Genomic DNA, 19,823 nt, shown 5'->3' with positions numbered 1-19,823 from the left:
GGTCCCTGAACAGCTATCAGACAATGACTTTTCATCACTACTAACCCAAGCCAGATTCAACCTGGCCACCTAGCAGTGAAAGGCTCTGAATTCCATTACTAATCCCCTGGGCCATATACTCCCCCAGAGCCTTATTTGTCTTGTTCCTGATATTTATCACAGAACTGAAAGGCACATCAGTAAGATAAATAGAAATGGTGTGGATATTTCCAATTCAGTTTTAATTACAGAAAATAATTGGTGATGTTTCAAAGTGCCATGTATACAGTATTACATTATTACTCCTCTAGTGTTCGGAATTACATTGAGGAAATAAAACTAAAATAGAATCACGTTTGTGAATTTTGATAACACAGATCATGAAAAAAAAAAAAAACCCCAACACCACAGATGCCTAGAAATTATATCTTTGCACTTTGACTTGTATGCTTCACTGGATCAAAACATAGCAATGTAAACTTGCCAGTGTACTACAGCACCCTTGAAATTTTAACACTGTTTCATATTGTACTTGGTGTAAATTGTATCAAATTTCAGATTTTCAATTTTCTGAAGGGAAGATCTAGGTATCACACTATCGAACAAGGTAAGAGCTCCAACATACCTCTGTAACCCACCCACCATTAAGGATCTCTTAGGGGGATCTTAAATCCCCATTATTAATGGCACTATGACTATCCCATTAACATGTAAAATATACACTTTTGTAACTATGACAAGAACACAGTAAGTTATTACTTTAGCTGACAAGAACAAGTTAATTAATATAACCAGTGACACATTATTAGACTTACAGAGTATAAAAGATAGACGTGTCACAGGCTTAGGAAAATGAGTGTTTTCATTTCTAGGCCTGGTCCCCACTAAGCCCCCACTTCGGACTAAGATACGCAAATTCAGCTACGTTAATAACGTAGCTGAATTTGAAGTACCTTAGTCCGAACTTACCGTGGGTCCAGACGCGGCAGGGAGGCTCCCCCATCGATGCCGCGTACTCCTCTCGCCGAGCTGAGTACCGGTGTCGACGGCGAGCACTTCCGGGATCGATCCCAGAACATCGATTGCCTGCCGCTGGACTCTCCGGTAAGTGTAGACGTACCCTTAGAGCTGGACTGTGGCAAGCCATTGTGCAGGTATACAAGGAGCTTTCCTCATGCTTGTGTCTCCCGTTCTAGGACCAGGCATGATTGCTGACTATTAACCTCAAGAACTATTTATACTCTGCCACTAGAGGTACGTTAAGGAAAGAACCATGGCTTTACAGCTCCAGACATTGTGAAGCCCAGGAAGGTTTGATCCAAGGTCCTGCAGAGCACATGGGAACCGTCCACAGAAACTGGGGCATAAGAAAGAGCACTGGTGTAGCAGAAGCCTATAGTGCAGCTGCTTCCTGGCTAATGCTTGAATCATGGAGGTCTGGGGGAGCAAGTCCCCTTTGGGGCTACCTCACTTCTGTCTTATGGCCCCTTTACTGCTCACTACTGTTTACGTTAAAGCAAGCCACTTGACATTCAGGGCCGCCCCTACTTATTCTCATAATTCAAGTACTGTTCCCGCCCCCGCCCCAATCTCACTTTCTTCCCCCTCAGACTCTTAGCTGGTCAGCAGTGGCTTCCCATGTAGGTTGGGTCCTCTCTGCAGATTGCCAGCACACAGATGAGGGGATAGTGCCACTATTCCTCCTGCCTCCCTACCCAGTCCAGTTGAACATCCCACTCACATCCCAGGCCCAAAGAGGGAGATCTGGCCTTATTTAAGGGTTGCTATTTTTCCTCAGGTTACACGCAGGAATCATTTCTCTGAGAGCAGCCAGCCCAGCCAGCATTAAAGTGCATCAGCCCACCAAGAGTAATTTTGCCTATCTATCCCTTCAGCCGTAAGAAACTTCCTGCAGCCATAAGAAATATCACTCTGTCATAGCAAGGCCAGCTCCAGTTCACAACAGCTAAAAAAAATAAAGCTATAAGAGAAGAGGCACCAAAGGAAGGGCCTTCAGGACATGCAGGAGGAAAAATAAGAGGAAGAGAATAGGAGTGGTGCGAAGGAGTGGGTGAAGCAAGGACCAGAAGAGAAGAAGAAGGGAAAGGACAAATGACACAGGAGGAAGAAACCAGAGGTGAGGGGAAGAAAAGGGGACGAAGGCAAAGACTGGAGGGACAAGATATTTTAACAATATATTGAATAATGCATCCTTTGAAAAGTACAGAAACTAAAGTAAATGGCATTTCTTTTTTTTAACTGATTGTTACTAATAACACTGAAACCTTTCATAAATGATAGATTTGGGGGAAAATACTTTGTTATTTTTCATTCTGTTAGTCGGTCTCTCCTTTATTGAGTGTGAGGTCTTAAAATATAAGATAACATGATTCTGAAACCACAAAATGTAGGCAGAGAGACTCAGAGTCAGCTGTAGTCCCAAAGGCTACTTTTAACTTTTTGTAATTAAAATGACTAGTTTACAAATTAAAAGTGTTATTTCATCTTTAAATTCTGTTGATCTGAAGAAACATCTCAAAGTTCATTCTCAGGATTAATGGACCTCTTGATTGAACTGCAACCTTAGATTGGAAGTCGGGATGGGCACATTATTCTTTATATTTGCACTAGTTCTAGGGGCGGGCGAGCAGGGCGGTCTCTCTGGGCACCAACTTGCAAAGGGCATCATACTGCTGTGCCACTCTGCTGCTGCTGCTTTCTTTTTGTTTTTTATTTTGGTGGCTCAGCTACACAGGAGAAAGGGACGTGAAACGTTTTCCATCCTAGCCAGCAAAATAGTTAGGGTGACTTCTGTTTATGTTCTACAAGAACCAAAAAACAAACGCTTTTTATAGACTTTAAAAGTGGAATGGGGTATAACAGAGGGAGATGTCACTGTTTCCAGAACCAAAAAATAAGGCTTTAACCACTAAACAAGTTACATAAGCACAAGGTTGCAAAAAAAAATAAATTGGTTTAGCTATTCAAGCTTTATCAGGTTAGACTAAAGTATGTTTCCGGCTACACTCATTTGGGCTTCAATTATATCAACAAACGCACTGAAATAATTAAATTATGAAGCCCCGAAAGCATTTAATAATCACAAAAATGAAGCAGATGCACTAATAAAATTAACACTAATAAACTAGGTCAACACTGAGCTAAAGGAAAGAGCGATGACAAAGACAGAAAACTTTACACACACAATGCTGGAACCTGCCCCCTCCAGGGTACCATTTTCAACGCTGTAGTCCACATATAGGACTGTGCATTGCACAGTAATGACTAAGGAGGAATGATGCAGCTCTTTGACCTCTGTAGCACAGGCATTGCTCACACTGTCTCCATAGAATCTTTACTTGCTGCTGCTAGCATTCAAATGGTTACTTAATACAGATATGGGGAAAATGCTCATGGTACCAGTACTTTAGCAGCTTCTACAGTAAGAGGTATGTTCTCTTCTAGCCTGGAGAGATTGGTGTATGTACTTCACACAGACTTATCTGCAGGGCAACATGATCTAGAAAGTTGAGCATAGGACTGGGAGTCAGGGACTCCCAAATTCTAAACGCACCACTATCACTTACTTGGGCTTGGGCTTGACCTCTGTCTTCCTAATTCAAAATGAAGATACTTTTGCTTACCTTCCTCACAAGGGTGTTGTGACAATTAACTAAGGTCAGATTCTGCCACCCTTTCTCACTTGGAGTGGCACCTTCCTCTGGTAGTGACCCCATCAAAACCAAGGGAGTAACTTGCAGAGTAAGGTAGTACGAGATGAAAATAATGGTGGGTGGCAGAGTTTGGCTCTTAACGTTTACACAATGTGTTACATATGTAAAGCAGTACATTCACTAAAAAGTGAGGAAGGAACCAAACCTTGAGGAGTTCTGAAGCACTAATAACTTCCACCAAACTCAGGTGATGTCAAGGATGCTCAGTCTGTCTCCAAATATGATCTATTATGGTTATAAAGCTGATTATGCAGGGGAGGGTTGAGAGTATGCAAATGTTAAGTATTATTGTTATTATAATTCAGCTACACAAAAGATGATGAAGAGACTTAGGGATATGGCATTGACTTTTAGGTTTCTCAAGGGCCAGAATAACAAGGATCTCTGCTCAAAAGGAAGGAAGGAGAAAGAGGAAATAGGGATAAATGCAGGCTGAGAGAATTATTCAGGAAGGAAAGAGAGAAAATCTACCTCTCTGTCTCTTTCTTTTATGCACTCCCTTGTTCACACTGGGAAAGCTCTAACACAGCAGTAAAACAGCAGAGAAAGAAGAGCAAAGGAAAGAAACTAAACTGTTCATTAAAACTCAGGATTGGAAAGCGCTGACAAGCATTATAGTGCTGCAGAAAATCATTTCTCTCAAATCTCCAACACAGAAAAAACAGGCACAACCCTCATAAAATATCAAGGACAAAGGAGCAAAGGAAGGGACAGACTCTGAAAAAGAGAGGGTGGTAATAAAGACACACAAAAGCTGTACATTTAAGTGTTTTGAATTACGGACACATTTTAAAAGAAAGCCTAACTGTTGTTATAAATCCTGACATTAAAACTTCCGCTTTTTAAATCCCACTCCTCAAATGAAGGTCAATGCCAGATTGCAGAGGCACTAGGAGAATTTCTGATACAAAAGCAGAGGCTTTGGAGATATATACAGAGGATAAAGAGATAGTAAGAGGTCTAGAAAGTAATTCTAGAAACAGTGGCAGGTCTGTCATTTCACAACTAAGCGTGTGTCAGAGTAGAGAGAAAAAGGGCAAGGATGGACATAACATGATGTAAAAATTAAAAATACAAAGCTTGCTCAATATCATTCATCAAAAGCATGCTCAGAGAAATCTGCAGTATTAGCAAATAACCCCTAAAGAGCTGGTGAAAAGAAGTTAAGTATTCCCTTCACAGTCTTGCCCCTGCTCCCTCACAAGTAGATCAGTTTCTGGAGAAAGGGGAATAAATCAGCAAGGCTTCATCACTTATAAAGTGTGATAAACCCTTTTATGCCACACATTACCATAATGCATTCAGCATGGTCCATTGCACTGAACTGGGAATCAGGAGTTCTGAGTTTGGGCAAGTCACTGACCCTTTCAGTATCTCTCTTTCCCCTCACACCCTTTGACTGTTTTGTCAATTTAGAACAAAAGGTCTTTGGGCCAGAGACTGTCTCTAATGTTGTATTTGAGCATAACATACTGGAGCCCCATTCTCAACTGGGGCTTCTAGGCACTACCATAATACAAATAATAAATAAATAATAATTTATTCCATCAGTCAATTTCTCTCCCTCTGTTCATTACAAATATTTATGAGTTAGAGGTCAGCAATGATAAAACATTGCCTGAAGATTGCAATACTTATTGGGATTATAGTTATAGTATGTTGCGTCAATGGATCATAAACCCTTTCATGCAATATCATAAAATCTCAGAACTATTTTAATCCTCAGGCAAGATTTTAGTACTGTTGCCCTTAAACCCTTATACTCTTTGCCTCATATATATTACATATACTAACACAAACACATTATTATTATACATTTCCAGCTCAATTTCAAATTTTCAGTTTGATAACTGATTTCAAAACAAGCCCTAGATAGCAGTTATATATATTTTATTATCAATGGGCCAAATTCTCTCTTCAGATGCATGCAAACAACCCTGGTGACTTGAACAGGATCACCATTAGGCAACAGATTTTGAGCCTTTATCTTCTCACTGTGCTGTCGGCTTCCTTTTCTCTTTGCTCCATCTCCTGTTCTGCTCCTTTCACACATGTGTAGGCTGATGGGCTCTCTCACCAAATGGTGCTACCCCCAAGTCATACTTCAGGAGCTTGCATGAGGGCGCGGTTTATTGCCCTCATGCAATGAATGAGTAACACAAAACAAAGCGATTCTCCTGACCAACAGGCTGCAGGGACTTGTCCCCTTGCTTGCCTCACTCAGGCGCTACCACAGAAGAGCCTGTCTCTCCCCTTTCCAGGCTTTTCCTGGCTGAGCTGGCATGGTTTTAGACTCTCCAGCAGGCAGTCACATGACTCAGAGTCCTGACCCCCTTCCTAGTTGGTTCAAATAACACACTCTGCAAACTACCAGTCTCAAACATATGATCTTAAACTGACAAAGGGCTCCACCTGAGAATGGGACAGGCTGATCTCAGCCCTCCCTCTCCACCAACCCGGCCTCTAAAGGGGCAGACCACCCTGTTACAATTTTATTCTAATTTTTCTCTTTATTTCTTCTCGATCAATTTTTTGTTTTGCTTTTTTTGCGTATCAGCTCATAGGACCTGATCTAACACCCAGTGAAGTGATGGCCAGACTCCCACCAACTTCAAAGAGCTTTGAATAAGGGCCCATAGCTGACTGGATATTTGAAACACTCTGCTTACCAATTCATAAATTTTATAGCATAACCATTTTGCACTGACTCGACTATTGGCTGCAATATACATTACTCCTCCATAATATAGGAAACTGAAGCTCTAGTACACACCATTCATATATGTTCCTTCCAGTTGCTGAGGAATCCTAAATCTGTTGAATATGGAGACTGATAGACAACACTATAAGAAAGAGGAGATCTAGACCTTTCAATTACGGAGAGAAAAAAAGGAGTGCCTCATCTCAGAAATAGAAAAATGAACATAATTTATGAAGATGGGACCCTAGCAACAAGTGGTAAGCAGGGACAAATGGAATGCAGAGGCATTTACCTCTTTCAGACTTGTTTCCTTTGGAGTTTAACTCTTGATTTGACGGCCAGTCCTTATGTGTTGTTTCAAAGCTAGTTTCTTGTTTCCTTTCTCCCAGGAGCCACTGCGAGTTGAAGTTTGAAGAGACCTAATTTAGGGTCAGATTCTGAGCTCAGTTATTTGGGTATGAATCCAGCGTAACTTTACTGATCCCAGTGAAATTACTCTGGATTAATGCTGTTTAATCATAATGTTGCTTATGATCAAAAACTGGTCCCAAATTCTTATTTATGGCTACAGCAAATATCAAAATACATGATAGTTGCAAATTGGAATTAGCTTAAATATCCAAGTAAAAAGGTGTGGCATTGATCTTTATTACTTCTTCAAAGCATTACAATGTTGGATTTTGTCAAAATAGGGATGCTCTGAATAAAGCCTTGGTCAAATGAATTGTTTGTGTGTGTGGAGGTATGAGGAAGGTGAGCAAGCACTTAAAGCATTGGTGATGTCCTTCAGATCTGTGGTATGAATAATTAATGAAAAAAATAATAAACTGAGCACAAAGGCATAAGTATTTACAGGACCCAGGCCCAAATCTGTAATTAGATCTCTGTAACTATCATGTTAGTCTGACATGATCTTTAGGATACAATGCCCGGGCTAATAGAAATAAGTGTTTGCATGAAGGGAGGAGGAGGGTTGAGGGAAATTTGGAAAATTCTATAGTGACTTCCCCACCCAAAATCTAGAGTATTCTTGAACATAATATTCTTTACATTTTTCTGTTCTATTTGGCCTAACACTTGGATATCTTTGTAACATACAAGAAGAGTCATTCAAAAAATCATTAAATTATTAAACTAAACTACCTTCTTTTCTTTTGGAAAGTTTTATACAGGAGCAACAAGCTACATCATGGGAGTTCAACTATTACTTGCTACTAGCCATGTAAACATCTATCCTACACTTAAGTATTGGATCATTAGTATGCATCAAAATTATCTTACAAATCAAAATAATTTTTGATTATAAGAACTTTAAAAATATGAGCTTCATTTTTACGATAACTTCTTTTGATAGAAGAGCTTTCAAATATCTGTGGCTCCATATGAAATGCCCAAGTATTTAAGATGTCCCCAGACTCCTGGGTTCCTGGAAGATCTGCCAAAGTATCCAAGTTTAAACAGATCAGTTAGCTGTGATAGGTTGACATGCATCTATTTTAGATGGATGGAACTATACAGAGTGCCATGGATAGAAGAGCAGAGTTATGGCCATTTGGCAAACTTTAGCTTAACTTTGTATTTCCACACTCTCCACCTTAAAATGTAACCTTAACTTTGAATTTCCTGGCTTTTGAGTTTTTTATTTATTTTTAAATTACATTGTTTTATCAAGGGGTTTTATTTCCCTCGTTGATATATATTTACAAACTGAGCTCCTCTTAATAAAGATTTTGTCTAAATTTATTAGGGCTATTTGGCTGGCCTGTAACATATCTTTCTCGGGTATTCTGATCAATAGATTTTTGTAATGGCCATTATTTTAGTAGCTCCTCTGCCTGTTCTTAAGATATAATATAATAAAACATCCCTTACTTCCTTTCTTCCTATTCCTTCTCCACAGAGGACATCCAAGAGATCGTGGAGGATAAAATGAAATAGCAGGAAAGTTTGGCAAGATTATTGTTTTCTTTTAGAAATAATCCAAGATGACTGCTAACAATAATAGTTTAATTTATATTGCAACCCACCATCCTCCATACCACAGAAACAATACTTGGGGCTTATGTAGCACTTTACTCCTCCACACGTTAACTATTTCACTTAGGGCTGGTCTACACTGGGGGGAGGGGGAAATGTATCAATCCAAGATACGCAACTTCAGCTATGCAAATAGCGTAGCTGAAGTCGAAGTATCTTGGATCGAATTACCTGGGGTCCAGACGGCGCGGGATCAATGGCCGCGGCTCCCCCGTCGACTGCGCTACCGCCGCTCGCTCTAGTGAAGTTCCGGAGTCGACGGTGAGTGCATTCGGGGATCGATATATCACGTCTTAATGAGATGCGATATATCGATCCCGGATAAATCAATTGCTACCCGCCGATATGGCGGGTAGTGAAGATGTACCCTTAGTTGAAATAAAATCTTTCTTTCCAGGTATTCATACTGCACTCATCACTGCGGTATGTGAGCATGGTAACAAGTGCTGACAAGCAACACAAGGAAAAACAGTGGATTTTACATACCCTTCTGTGGAGAAGACTGACAAATCCAGGATAAATCAGAGAATCATGAAGTCTGTTTAACCTCCTGGATCAGAATCTCTGCTGATGTAAATGGACGGGGCCCCACTAAAGTCAATGGCGCTCTGCCAATTTATGCTAACTTGGGATCTGACCTGCTGAGTCTACTGCTTAGTAGCCCAGTACTCTTCCCCTCCCCCTCTCCTCCCCCCCCAAAAAACCCAGTCAGGCAACAGATATTAACATCACAGGAGATGCAGAACAAATATAAAAGGAAAAGAGGCTATTTCTCGCAGCAACTTAGCTTCCAATGGCAGATTGAAGTGGGTTTTGTGGATCAGCAGATCAGGAACCTATGCCCCAAATCTCCTATCTCTTTAGCCATGCCCCCCTGGAAAAAGTAAGAGAGTGTGTGTGTGTGTGTCTCTCTCTCTCTGTCGGGTTTGATCCAAAGCGCACTGAAGTCAAAATAAAGTTATTCCCATAATTGGGAAGGTATTTAAGAAGGTCCATCATTAAGAGTTAGTATATACATGTTATATTAAGGGACAGTTTTTGTTTTTACTGCATGCTTGAGCTTGAGATAGGCACAAACGGCAGTTGAATTAAATAATTCAACAACTCAAACAGTTCACCTTAATGTACCTTGGTAGCCTGAGTCTCCAAGACCTAGCAAATACAATGCTCTGGCTAAAACACCTGGCAGCACTCCACTAGAAAGAAACCTCGCTGGTAAACTAAAAAGAGAAGGCAGCACATTTAACATCAAAGCCCACAGCGCCATTTTTATTCAAGGCCTTTCTTTTTAAAGATTTCTTCCCCCTCCCCGAATGCACCTAACCAATGAAACAGCTTAAAAGAAAAAAACATGACCAAGGACTCTACCCTGGTGATGCTGAATGACTAGGGATACTTGGGATATGTCTACACGGCAGCTGGAAGCAAGCCTCTCAGTCCGGGTAGTCAGACACATTCTAGTTCTGCTTGAACTAACACATTAAAAACAGTAGTGTGGATGATGCTGTATGGGTGGTGGCATGGGCTAGCTGCCTAAGTACAAGCCTGCCCAACTACCGGGGTTCGAGGTAGGGTGGCTACCCAGTGCCTCCATGCATACAACAATGTTCACTTGCTATTTTTAGCCATACTAGCTGGCATGGAGTTAGCACATCTGTCTACTTGGACTGTAGCTCCTAGCTACAGTGCAGACATACCTTGAAGAGTCTGAAGCAAAGTCTTGGGCGGTGCACAGACACCAAGAGAGATTGCTTTGCACAGGCTGAGCTATTGCTATGATATTGATACTTCTCATTTTAAAATCCATGTCTTGTTTGTTTTTCTTTATGCGTAAGCCCTACACACCCAGTCCCCAAAGGTAATAAAATATCAGCCCCTGCACTCGCAACTCATATTTAAACGCATTTTGTAAATCCACTGAAAGCTAGTTATTTTATTAAAGTACGCTGTGTGAGTAATCTCTCCTCTTAGTTGATCAGTTGTCTGTCTAACCATAGCTTGTGAGATACTCAGGATAGGGACTGTTCCTTTAGATTATTTGGTAAGTGCCTAGCACTGAGTGGATGCCACCATAAAAATATTAATAGGTTATTTATACATCAATCAATATTAAGTATCTTAATTCTTGCAGATTTAAATAACATCCTGCGTGTAGGGAAATCCATTTAGTTCATGTAAATCTTTTATTAAGTTTCTAATTACCAGCAGCGTCCATAGACTTCAGAATATCCTTTCCTCTGGTAAGGACACATGAAGTACACCAACTTTCCTTCACTGTGGAAATTGTGAAATGTTTTTAAATAAACTTTTCACATTCACTACCTCAGGAAAAATGTCCCCCATGACTAAACTAAACTCTTCAATATTTTTTGGCCCATGGAAAAGCAAACAAAAAAAATGAGAAGTGTGGGCAGCAACTCAATATATGTCAAAAACTGGCAAAATTAAGCATTATTTAACCCAAAAAGGAGAAGAGTTATAGATGATTTGATTGACGATATAGTGAAAAGTGATCAATTGCTCCTTTCTCCCTGTTCCATATTATAAGTACAAGGGACAATAAACTGAATTAGAGAACTGCACAGTCTGAAATTCCTGGAACAGGAACACACTGAGACATGAGTAAGAAAAGTGCTTCTAATGGGCCTTTCATGATCCAAGTGAGAAAACATTATTAAGAGAGAAAGAGTGTGTGTCTGTGATGGGGAGGGAGTACCATCCTCTGAAACAACAGCCTTCTGGGTCTGCTGCAATAATCATTAATTCTGAGGCTATTGAGCAGAGAATAGCCTGAGGGTTTGAGTGGTTAAATTCATGGAGAGTCCTTGTGTATTCTTTTGTATGGTTTAATCTATGGGATAAACACTCGGGATATAGGAGGGGCACCTACAGTTATATATTATAAATGCAAACAAATTAATCAATTAAACAAGCAGATACCAGCTACATCCAGAGACAGGATACCATGGCAATTTCTGGGTTCCATTCTGGTTCAAATTTTTTAAAAACTATTACCTGTTTTATTTCATTTTTTTAACCATTTCGATTCAGTCATCCACTCTAGATCTAGGTCTTCTCTCCCTCATTCCTTCCCTTTAGCAACTTCATCGCTTGACTTAACTTAGGCGTCCCTTCCCAAAGTCCTTTCAGTTGAATGTATCTGAAGTCTCAATGTCTCCTCTACATTCTGACAGTTGTAGGTGTTCTCGTTTAGAATTCTCCAAGTTGCTCCTTTGCTGCTAGCCCATTGAAGCATCTATGAGTTACCGAAGTTTCTGATGCTTTGGTACAATATTAAAACACACTGGGCCAGATCCTAGCTCCGGTGGCAGCCCCTTTGCACTGTCCCAGTGATGTATAGAGGCTATGAAGGAAGAGCAGTCCTACAGGGGATTCTTCCTGGCACAGAGGCGTGTAGTGTAGTGGTCTGCACTCTCGCAACAGCTGGCTGAAGAGCAGCCCATGCACAGCTGGATTATGGCGGCCCCTGCTCTAACTTACATGGAGGGCCTCGCTGGTGCCCAGAACACCCCAAAATCCAGGAGGTACAATGGGTGCTTAAAGCCACCTTCAACCCCACAACTCCTGAGAGGGGTAGCACAAAATCCGGACCCTTGATTCCCTTGATTTAACCTCAGCATGGTAAGAACCTCAATTTTCAGCACTGCAATTGTCATGAAAATGGTATTCCAACATCCTGTTAACTGATGCTTTCACCTGGATAAGTGCTGTGTATGGGTATGCATAGGCTTGTCTGTACCTATTCACCAGGAAAGAGAAGCGAAACACACCTGAGGGGGCCTATGCGCCTATATTTTGGCCTCCCAACACCACTATTACATTCTATACAAGAAACAAAGCAGAGTTGTTGCTTAGCAACTAAGAGCCCACACAAGGAGAAGCTAATCAATATAGCTCTGACTATAACCCCCTTTATAAACAAAAGTAAAACAGTAATTTACTCTGAAATTCAGACTGTAGAATATTTTCCTTTGTGGTCTGACCTTTCCCTCCCCGCCCTCTGGCTGAACAAATACTTGGGACTGATAGCTCAGTGAATTATCACAGGGTGAGTAATGTTTTAACAGCAACCTGAATATGATGTTAAGAAAGATGAGAGACATAACTGACAGTCCAGTAATCTTCAAAGCAGTTTTGCATAGTAGCAGACTAAAGAATTCAGGCCACTCATGACTTGTCAGCTAATGACACAATCACTTCTGATTTTAATACAATGTAGTAAAACAAGCCAATCATTTATTCTGCAGTCTTCTTGCATAACTGCATAAACAACAGTATCCGTCCTCCGAACATGGCATTTTTATGTTTTCCGTGAATTAACTGAAATTCAAATTCAGGTGCTTTCTTCATGCACAGTTGGAATCTTGTCCTGTCTCTTAGTTAAGTCCTGCACTGCAGCAGCAGCCAAATATAACAATGCTAAATCATTGGATAAGCTGGGAAATAAATTACAAATTAATTATTTTCAAGGTTACCCACGCTGGTTTTATTTTTAGCAGAAGGGGATATTTATTATTTGATCCCTTAGCTGCAGACAAGCTTCATTACAAAAATGAACTCATTTCAGCACACAACTACATATATTTCTTGATATAAAGAAGAAAACACTTTTTACGAGGGAAAAACACTTGCAACTGTTAGCTAAGAGGCCATATAAAACACTATTAATAATACTGTTAAATCCCCACAGCATTATAATGATCAAATCAACAGGATCTTAGACAACAGCAAGGCACTTACAAAAACTCCTTTCCACCTCTTCATTATTGTGGGAAACACACCCTCAGTTTACTCCAGTGGTTCTCAAACTATTGTACTGGTGACCCCTTTCACATAGCAAGCCTCTGACTGCAACCCCCCTTATAAATTAAAAACACTTTAAAAAATATATTTAACACTATTATAAATGCTGGAGGCAAAGCAGGGTTTGGGGTGGAGGCTGACAGTCGCAATCCCCCATGTAATAACCTCATGACCGGGGTCCCGAACCCCTGTTTGAGAACCCCTGGTTTACTCCACATCCCCTCCTCCCACCCCATCCCCACCGGCCCATATCTTTTGTAGTGTACCCAGAAGGTCACCAAATTGAGGTTATCTCAGACCAAGACAGGAAGCAAGGTTCAGAGACCTGGAGCCCTCACAGAAAACACTCTTCCAGCTACCTCCTCTCTTGTATAATATGAGGGTCCACCTTGAGCAGCCCAGTTGTAGCTGTATAGCACAGGGAGAGAGATGACCTCTCAGGCAGGCAGGTCCTAGGCCAATTAGGTCATAACCAACAACTTAAACTCCACCCAGAGACTGATGGGCAGGCACAGAAGACATCAGAACATGACAGTATGAGGAATGGAAAGAGTGGGAAGATGGGGGGGAAGGGGGGAGGGAGAAAGGATGGTATTAATGAGGTGGGTTTTTTTTAATTCAATTAGTTGTTACATTTGAAATGTCTTATTTTGTGACTAGGAGTCTTTCATTATTATTTAAATCAAAATAAATAATTTAGGTCCTGCTCTTGCAATCGATCCACCCATGCAGAGCCCCACTAAAATCAGCGGGACTCTACGTGAGAGCAAAAACCTCCCTGTATGGAACCAATTGCAGGGGTATGTGCATATATTGTAAACAAGAACCTCATTTTCTTATACGTTTGCAAAATGCTATGCATACGTATGTCACTATATAAATAAATAGCAAAAATATCACTGCACACATCTTATTAAACCATAACTGAAATATAATCTATTTTTAATTAGCTTGCAATAGAATTCGACGTTGTGTGTGAGGGCATACTAAGAGAGAGAGAGAGAAGGAGGCTACAGGACAGATGTTCAGCTGGTATAAATTGTCACTTGGGCCCACGACAATTTGCAACCGCTGAAGTTCTGCCCATACACATACCGGTTTTTATTTTAACCTCTCCTTGCACATTTGCAACTTCTTACCAGGCGTGATGGACCATGACATATCAGATGAAAAAAAATCTTTCCTTGATCTTGGATTAAACATGGTCTCTCTTTTGGCTTGAGTAATGTCATTTTGGGGTGAACTCTTTCATGGGTAGGAAAGAAGGATGATTTTTTTATAGGACTGTTTTATTTAAAAATAAAGACGTTCTCTGCGAGGGATTTGAACAGACATTTAGGTTCTTAGACATAGTCCCAGCAGAGATTAAATTAGTGGGTAGAGTGCAGATGAGGCAGTCAAAGATGCATGATGATAAATGAAGCTTATCACACAGCTCAACAATTTATCACACTGATATTGCCACTATTGACCATTTGTCTTACCACTACACATATACACACTTCATATCTATCTGTCCAGCTATACAGAAGTAAAGCACAAATCTGTGTATTCAGCTATAATTCCCAACTCATTGAGAAAGTAAAAGCTACAGAAAATTCAGATCATTTCCTCTTTCACATCTCTTATTCTTCCCCAGAATGCACACCAAACAAAAGATTTCATAGTCCAGAGAAAATTATCATCTTCCATGCCATTATCTATACCAAACGCTTGTTGAAGTTATCAAAATCAGCTGCTGGCACTAGCACGTATTATCAACATGTTGGGGAAGGATTTTCTATTTCCTATTAAAAATAAAGACATACTTGTTTGAATGTTAAAATGCAACTTGCTTGGCAGCAAATGATTAAAAGACTCAGCCTTTGGTCCTTCTGTGTTTTTTTTTTTTTTAAAGGAAAAACTGTGCTAGTAATTACATCTTGCAGTTATGAGTCCAATTAAGAATATGCAATATGTCCCACTTCTTTTATTCTCTACTGATATAACACCACAGGCAAAATTAACTGTCTAATAAATAGGTGACTACTGCTTAAGACTTTGTAATGCTTCAGCACTTTCATTCACTCCAGGCATCAACGCCTTCTCTCCCTTGGCTATTAGCAGATCAGCCTGGCAGCATGAGGATGCTACCATGTGGTGTGACCAGGCACACACGCACAGTCTTGTGACTCCCCTGGGCTATGAAAGGCAGGTGGCATATTCAGTTTCTGAAAAGGAAGATGCACTAAGCTACCATATGAAGATTTTTAAGACACTTTTTGCTAACTAATTGACTGGAAAAAGGAACAACTTCTACCTGGAAGGGTCTATGTTAGCATGTCAGCTTGACTAGAAGGAGCAAGTGTGTAAAGTATATTTAATATACTTTTATGCACTGAGTTCTAAATATTTCCTTTATGAGCGCCAAATTTGATTTACACATATAGGCAAATACGAATGATAAGAAACATTGTAACAAATTCATCTATGCACAATATTTAACTGATCGTGGAATCTTGACATATTGAGCTCCTCTGTAATAAGGTAGGTAAAAGTTTAGCAAGTTTCATAACCTGTAACCTAAACTCACATGGCTAGTGCCTTCTAGCAAGGCTGCAATACTCAGTTATTTTTACAGCAAAGAGTAGGAAGTCACTACAAAAAAGTCTATGTGCATTACAAATTAAAAAGATACTAATGGCAATTCATATACTCATACAAACTGATTGATCTCTGTAGAGATCACCAGTATTTGAAAAAGAACACCACAATAATGACACATTATTTACATAAAATAAGGAATCAAGAGCAACACAAACTTGGCTAGCTCTACATGGATATGGCCCAAGAAGAACTCACAAGCCCGCCCTCCAGCCTGTTTTGTCTACCAATAGCTTAAATCCTATGCAGTAGTGATTTTAGAATATTGCTACCATTTGCTGAAGAAGAACCAAAAGTACATATTGGCTTTGTTATTAGAGATTTGCAGTATGTAATAATAATAATAAAAAAACATTCAAAAGATTGCAGATAATCTCTTCACATGAATAAACAGACCTTATCCATTCAAATATATTATTGCACATGCATATATGAAGCATATATAGATTAATGAAAAATAAATAAAAGGAGCATATATTAAATTGTTTCCATAACTTTAGAGAACTCTGATACAACAGTCTCTGACTTCATACCTGACTTTTCAAGCACAAATTAAATCAATACCCACAACATTTTCCTATGTTTTAGCTGCAGTAAAATTTTCCATCACTTCATCAGATTTGAAAAAAAAATATTCACAGCCATGCATTTCCACAACCACTTCAGTTCAATTTTCCTAAGAAGTCTCATAGCTGACTCATAGAAAGCAATTGTCTCATCTAGAAAAATAATGGTTTTAGAGTTCTACATTCATTCACTTGGTGGCACCTTTAAGAAACTTATTACTAAAACAGAGTGAACTAAAAATTACTAACACACTATAAAGCATAGGTGAGAGATTTTTTCCCATTCTTGGGAAGTCTGTGGGTGGAGAGCACTAGAGTCCTCCATAATGTACCAATTCAATTGGCTTTTTCCTAGTAAAGCAAAGAAAGATCTAAAGATTCTCTTCCTACAGAAACACGAGCAAGTCTCGGCTATTTCATCCAGAGCCTACTCTCTATCTCACCCATCCTGGAAAAAAAGAGTCAGAGCCTCAGTTCGTATAAATCACCATAGCCTCATTAAAGTCAAAGGACCTAGCACTTTCATCTCTTTTCTGGCCCACATCAGGCCAGCAACATCAACAGTGTAAGGCTTGGTCTACACTACCCCCCCCAATTCGAACTAAGGTACGCAACTTCAGCTACGTGAATAACGTAGCTGAAGTCGAAGTACCTTAGTTCGAACTTACCTTGGTCCACACGCGGCAGGCAGGCTCCCCCGTCGACTCCGCGGTACTCCTCTCGCCGAGCTGGAGTACCGCAGTCGACGGCAAGCACTTCCGGGTTCGACTTATCGCGTCCAGACTAGACGCGATAAGTCGAACCCAGAACTTCGATTTCCAGCCGTCGAACTAGCTGGTAAGTGTAGCCAAGGCCTAAGTGTGACACTGTTTAGGGTTACCATATTTCCACAATCAAAAAAAAGGACGCTGGGGGCAGGGAGCCCCGCCCTAGCCCCACCCCGATCCACTCCCTCCCACTTCCCACCCTGACTGCCCCTCTCAGAACCCAACCCCCCCCCGCTTCTTGCCCCCTGACTACCCCCTGCTGAGAACCCCCCACCCTAACTGCCCCCAAGGACCCTACCTGTCCCGACTTCCCCAACCCTTATCCACCCGCATGGGTGGCAGGGTTGTAGAAATTTGGGTGGTGCCCAGAACCCCCCCTCACCTACCTAAGGCTCTGGGAGGGGAGTTGGATGGGGGAAGGAGGTCTGGGGTGCAGGTCCTGGGCTGGGGATTAGGGTGCAGGAGGGGTGCAGGGTGCAGGTTCTGGGATAGAGTTTGGGTGCTGGGTACAGGCTCTGGGCTGGGGCAGGGGGTGGGTGTGCAGGAGGAGGTGGGGGTGAAGGCTCTGGGATGGAGTTTGGGGGTGGGAGGCGGTGCAAAGGGAGGAGGTGCAGGCTTTGGGAGGGAGTTTGAAGGCAGGAGGGGTGTGTGGGAAGGGGGAAGGGGGTTTGGGAGGGAGTTTGGGGATAGGAGGGGATGCAGGGGTGAGGGCTGTGGGTCTGAGGATGAGGGGTTCATGATGCAGGAGGGGGCTCAGGGATGGAGCAGAGGATTAGGGTGTGGGGGGATGAGGGCTGGGGCTGAGGAGTTTTGGGCGTTGGAGAGGCTCAGGGCTAGGGTGGAAGGGCAGGGTAAGGGCAGCCTGTCTTCCCATTAGTGGATGGGGGCACTAGGACCCGGGGGCAGCAGACAGCAGTTGCTGCTGGCTCTGGCAGTACAAGCAGACAAGGGAGAGGCAGGTGGAGAGGGGCTCACGGGGGGGGCACGCGAGGAGGAGGGGTGGCAATTGGAGGCCAGGGACCCATCCAACACTCCCCCGCTCCCTGACTGCCCCCCCGGACTCCCCTTACCATTCTGGCTCCACGTGTTTGCAAAACACGCTACCCGGTGGGTCGGTTTGTGTGTTACACAGGGCAGACAGAGGGAGGGGGGAACGGGGAGGGTTCTGGCTGCTGGAGGCCAATGGGAGTGGGTCAATCGGCCCAGCTGCCCAATCAGCAGCCGCACTCTGCATGGAAGGGAGGGAGGGAGGCAGGCGAGGGAGAAAAACCTTGTTACCAATTCCTCCCGGACGGCTATTTAGAGACGCAAAAGCCGGACATGTCCGGGGAAATACGGACGGATGGTAACCCTAATACTGTTGCTTCTAAAATGGTGGATGAGCTCTATTTCCAAATCAGTCTACAAATTCTTCAGATGTATCCATAAACCCATGCAAATTATGTATCCTTTTGGGAAAGAGATCCAAACTCTTGGAAACAGTTCTTTAAATAAAGAAGTCCATTAATTTAAACTGTTGAATTGTTTGTACTGCTCTTTGTTGGAGGCAGCGAGACTGCCATCCTAGTCTTAGTGTCTCTGCTCTGCAGTGCAAAACCTGCTCTTGGACTGGGAGATTCCTGTTTTTCAAAGTTACACAGCACCTTCTGTAAAAGATCCAACTCCACAAGGGGGCACACAAAAAATCCCGAACAAATTTAACAACTGCTCAGCAAACCATTTCTGCTTCCTGGGCCACATTTAGGGCCAGTCTATGCTTGGCAATTGTGTGGATTCACAGGAGAGAGTATGAGAAAGGGTGTCAGGAGCCAAGTAAAAATACACTCCATACTCTCTCCTGAGCATAGGGGCTGCTGCCTGCCATTGCCCCCTGGGTCAGCTGCATGGCCTGCACTAGTAAGTGGAGGTAGCTGGTTACTGAGAGAACAGCATGCTGCCCCCTCCCAAGGCTGCACTCTTGGGAAGCAGAAAAATCTCTGGCAAGCAATGTTTGTCAACATACAAAGCCGCACAGAGCTCTCCACAGGGTAGTGCAGTTCATGCGGTCTCCCATCCAGGCAGGTACTTAATGTCACAAACAGGCCCTTTGCAGTCCTGTGTATATGTTGCATCAAATGAATGTTAATATTGTGTTATCAATAGCATGGTATTTTTCCCCACTAGTGTTTAAATATTCTTTTTGTTGCTTTCATATGATCCTTTGGAGTGTATTTAATGTTCAGGTTCAGGACATGTGCAGCATTTTGCTGTCAAATGCCAAGGAATAGATAAGAAAACCTCAGCTCAGTCAAGAGGGGAGGAGGTGGTGTGAGCAAAGGCAAGGTGATGCCATGTAACAATTTTCATAAGTTTTTGTTGGCTTTGTTTTTTTCCCCTGCACTGGAACAAACAGCTGTCTGGACTGGAAGGTTCACTCTGAAAGGTGATGCATCTTAATGAATTCTCTTCTGTCTGTGATTGAAAATATTTTCACTTCCTACATCGATCTGGGTTGACTTACTGAATTTAGCATTTGTGAAAAACAAAACAAGGCACACAAAAAATCCAGGCTATTCTATTGTTCCATAGCAGC

The sequence above is a fragment of the Trachemys scripta genome, chromosome 2 (assembly GCF_013100865.1).
Source record: "Trachemys scripta elegans isolate TJP31775 chromosome 2, CAS_Tse_1.0, whole genome shotgun sequence".
Taxonomy (NCBI): Eukaryota; Metazoa; Chordata; order Testudines; family Emydidae; genus Trachemys; species Trachemys scripta.
The sequence above is the reverse complement of the archived record's forward strand: the minus strand, read 5'-3'. Positions refer to the sequence as shown.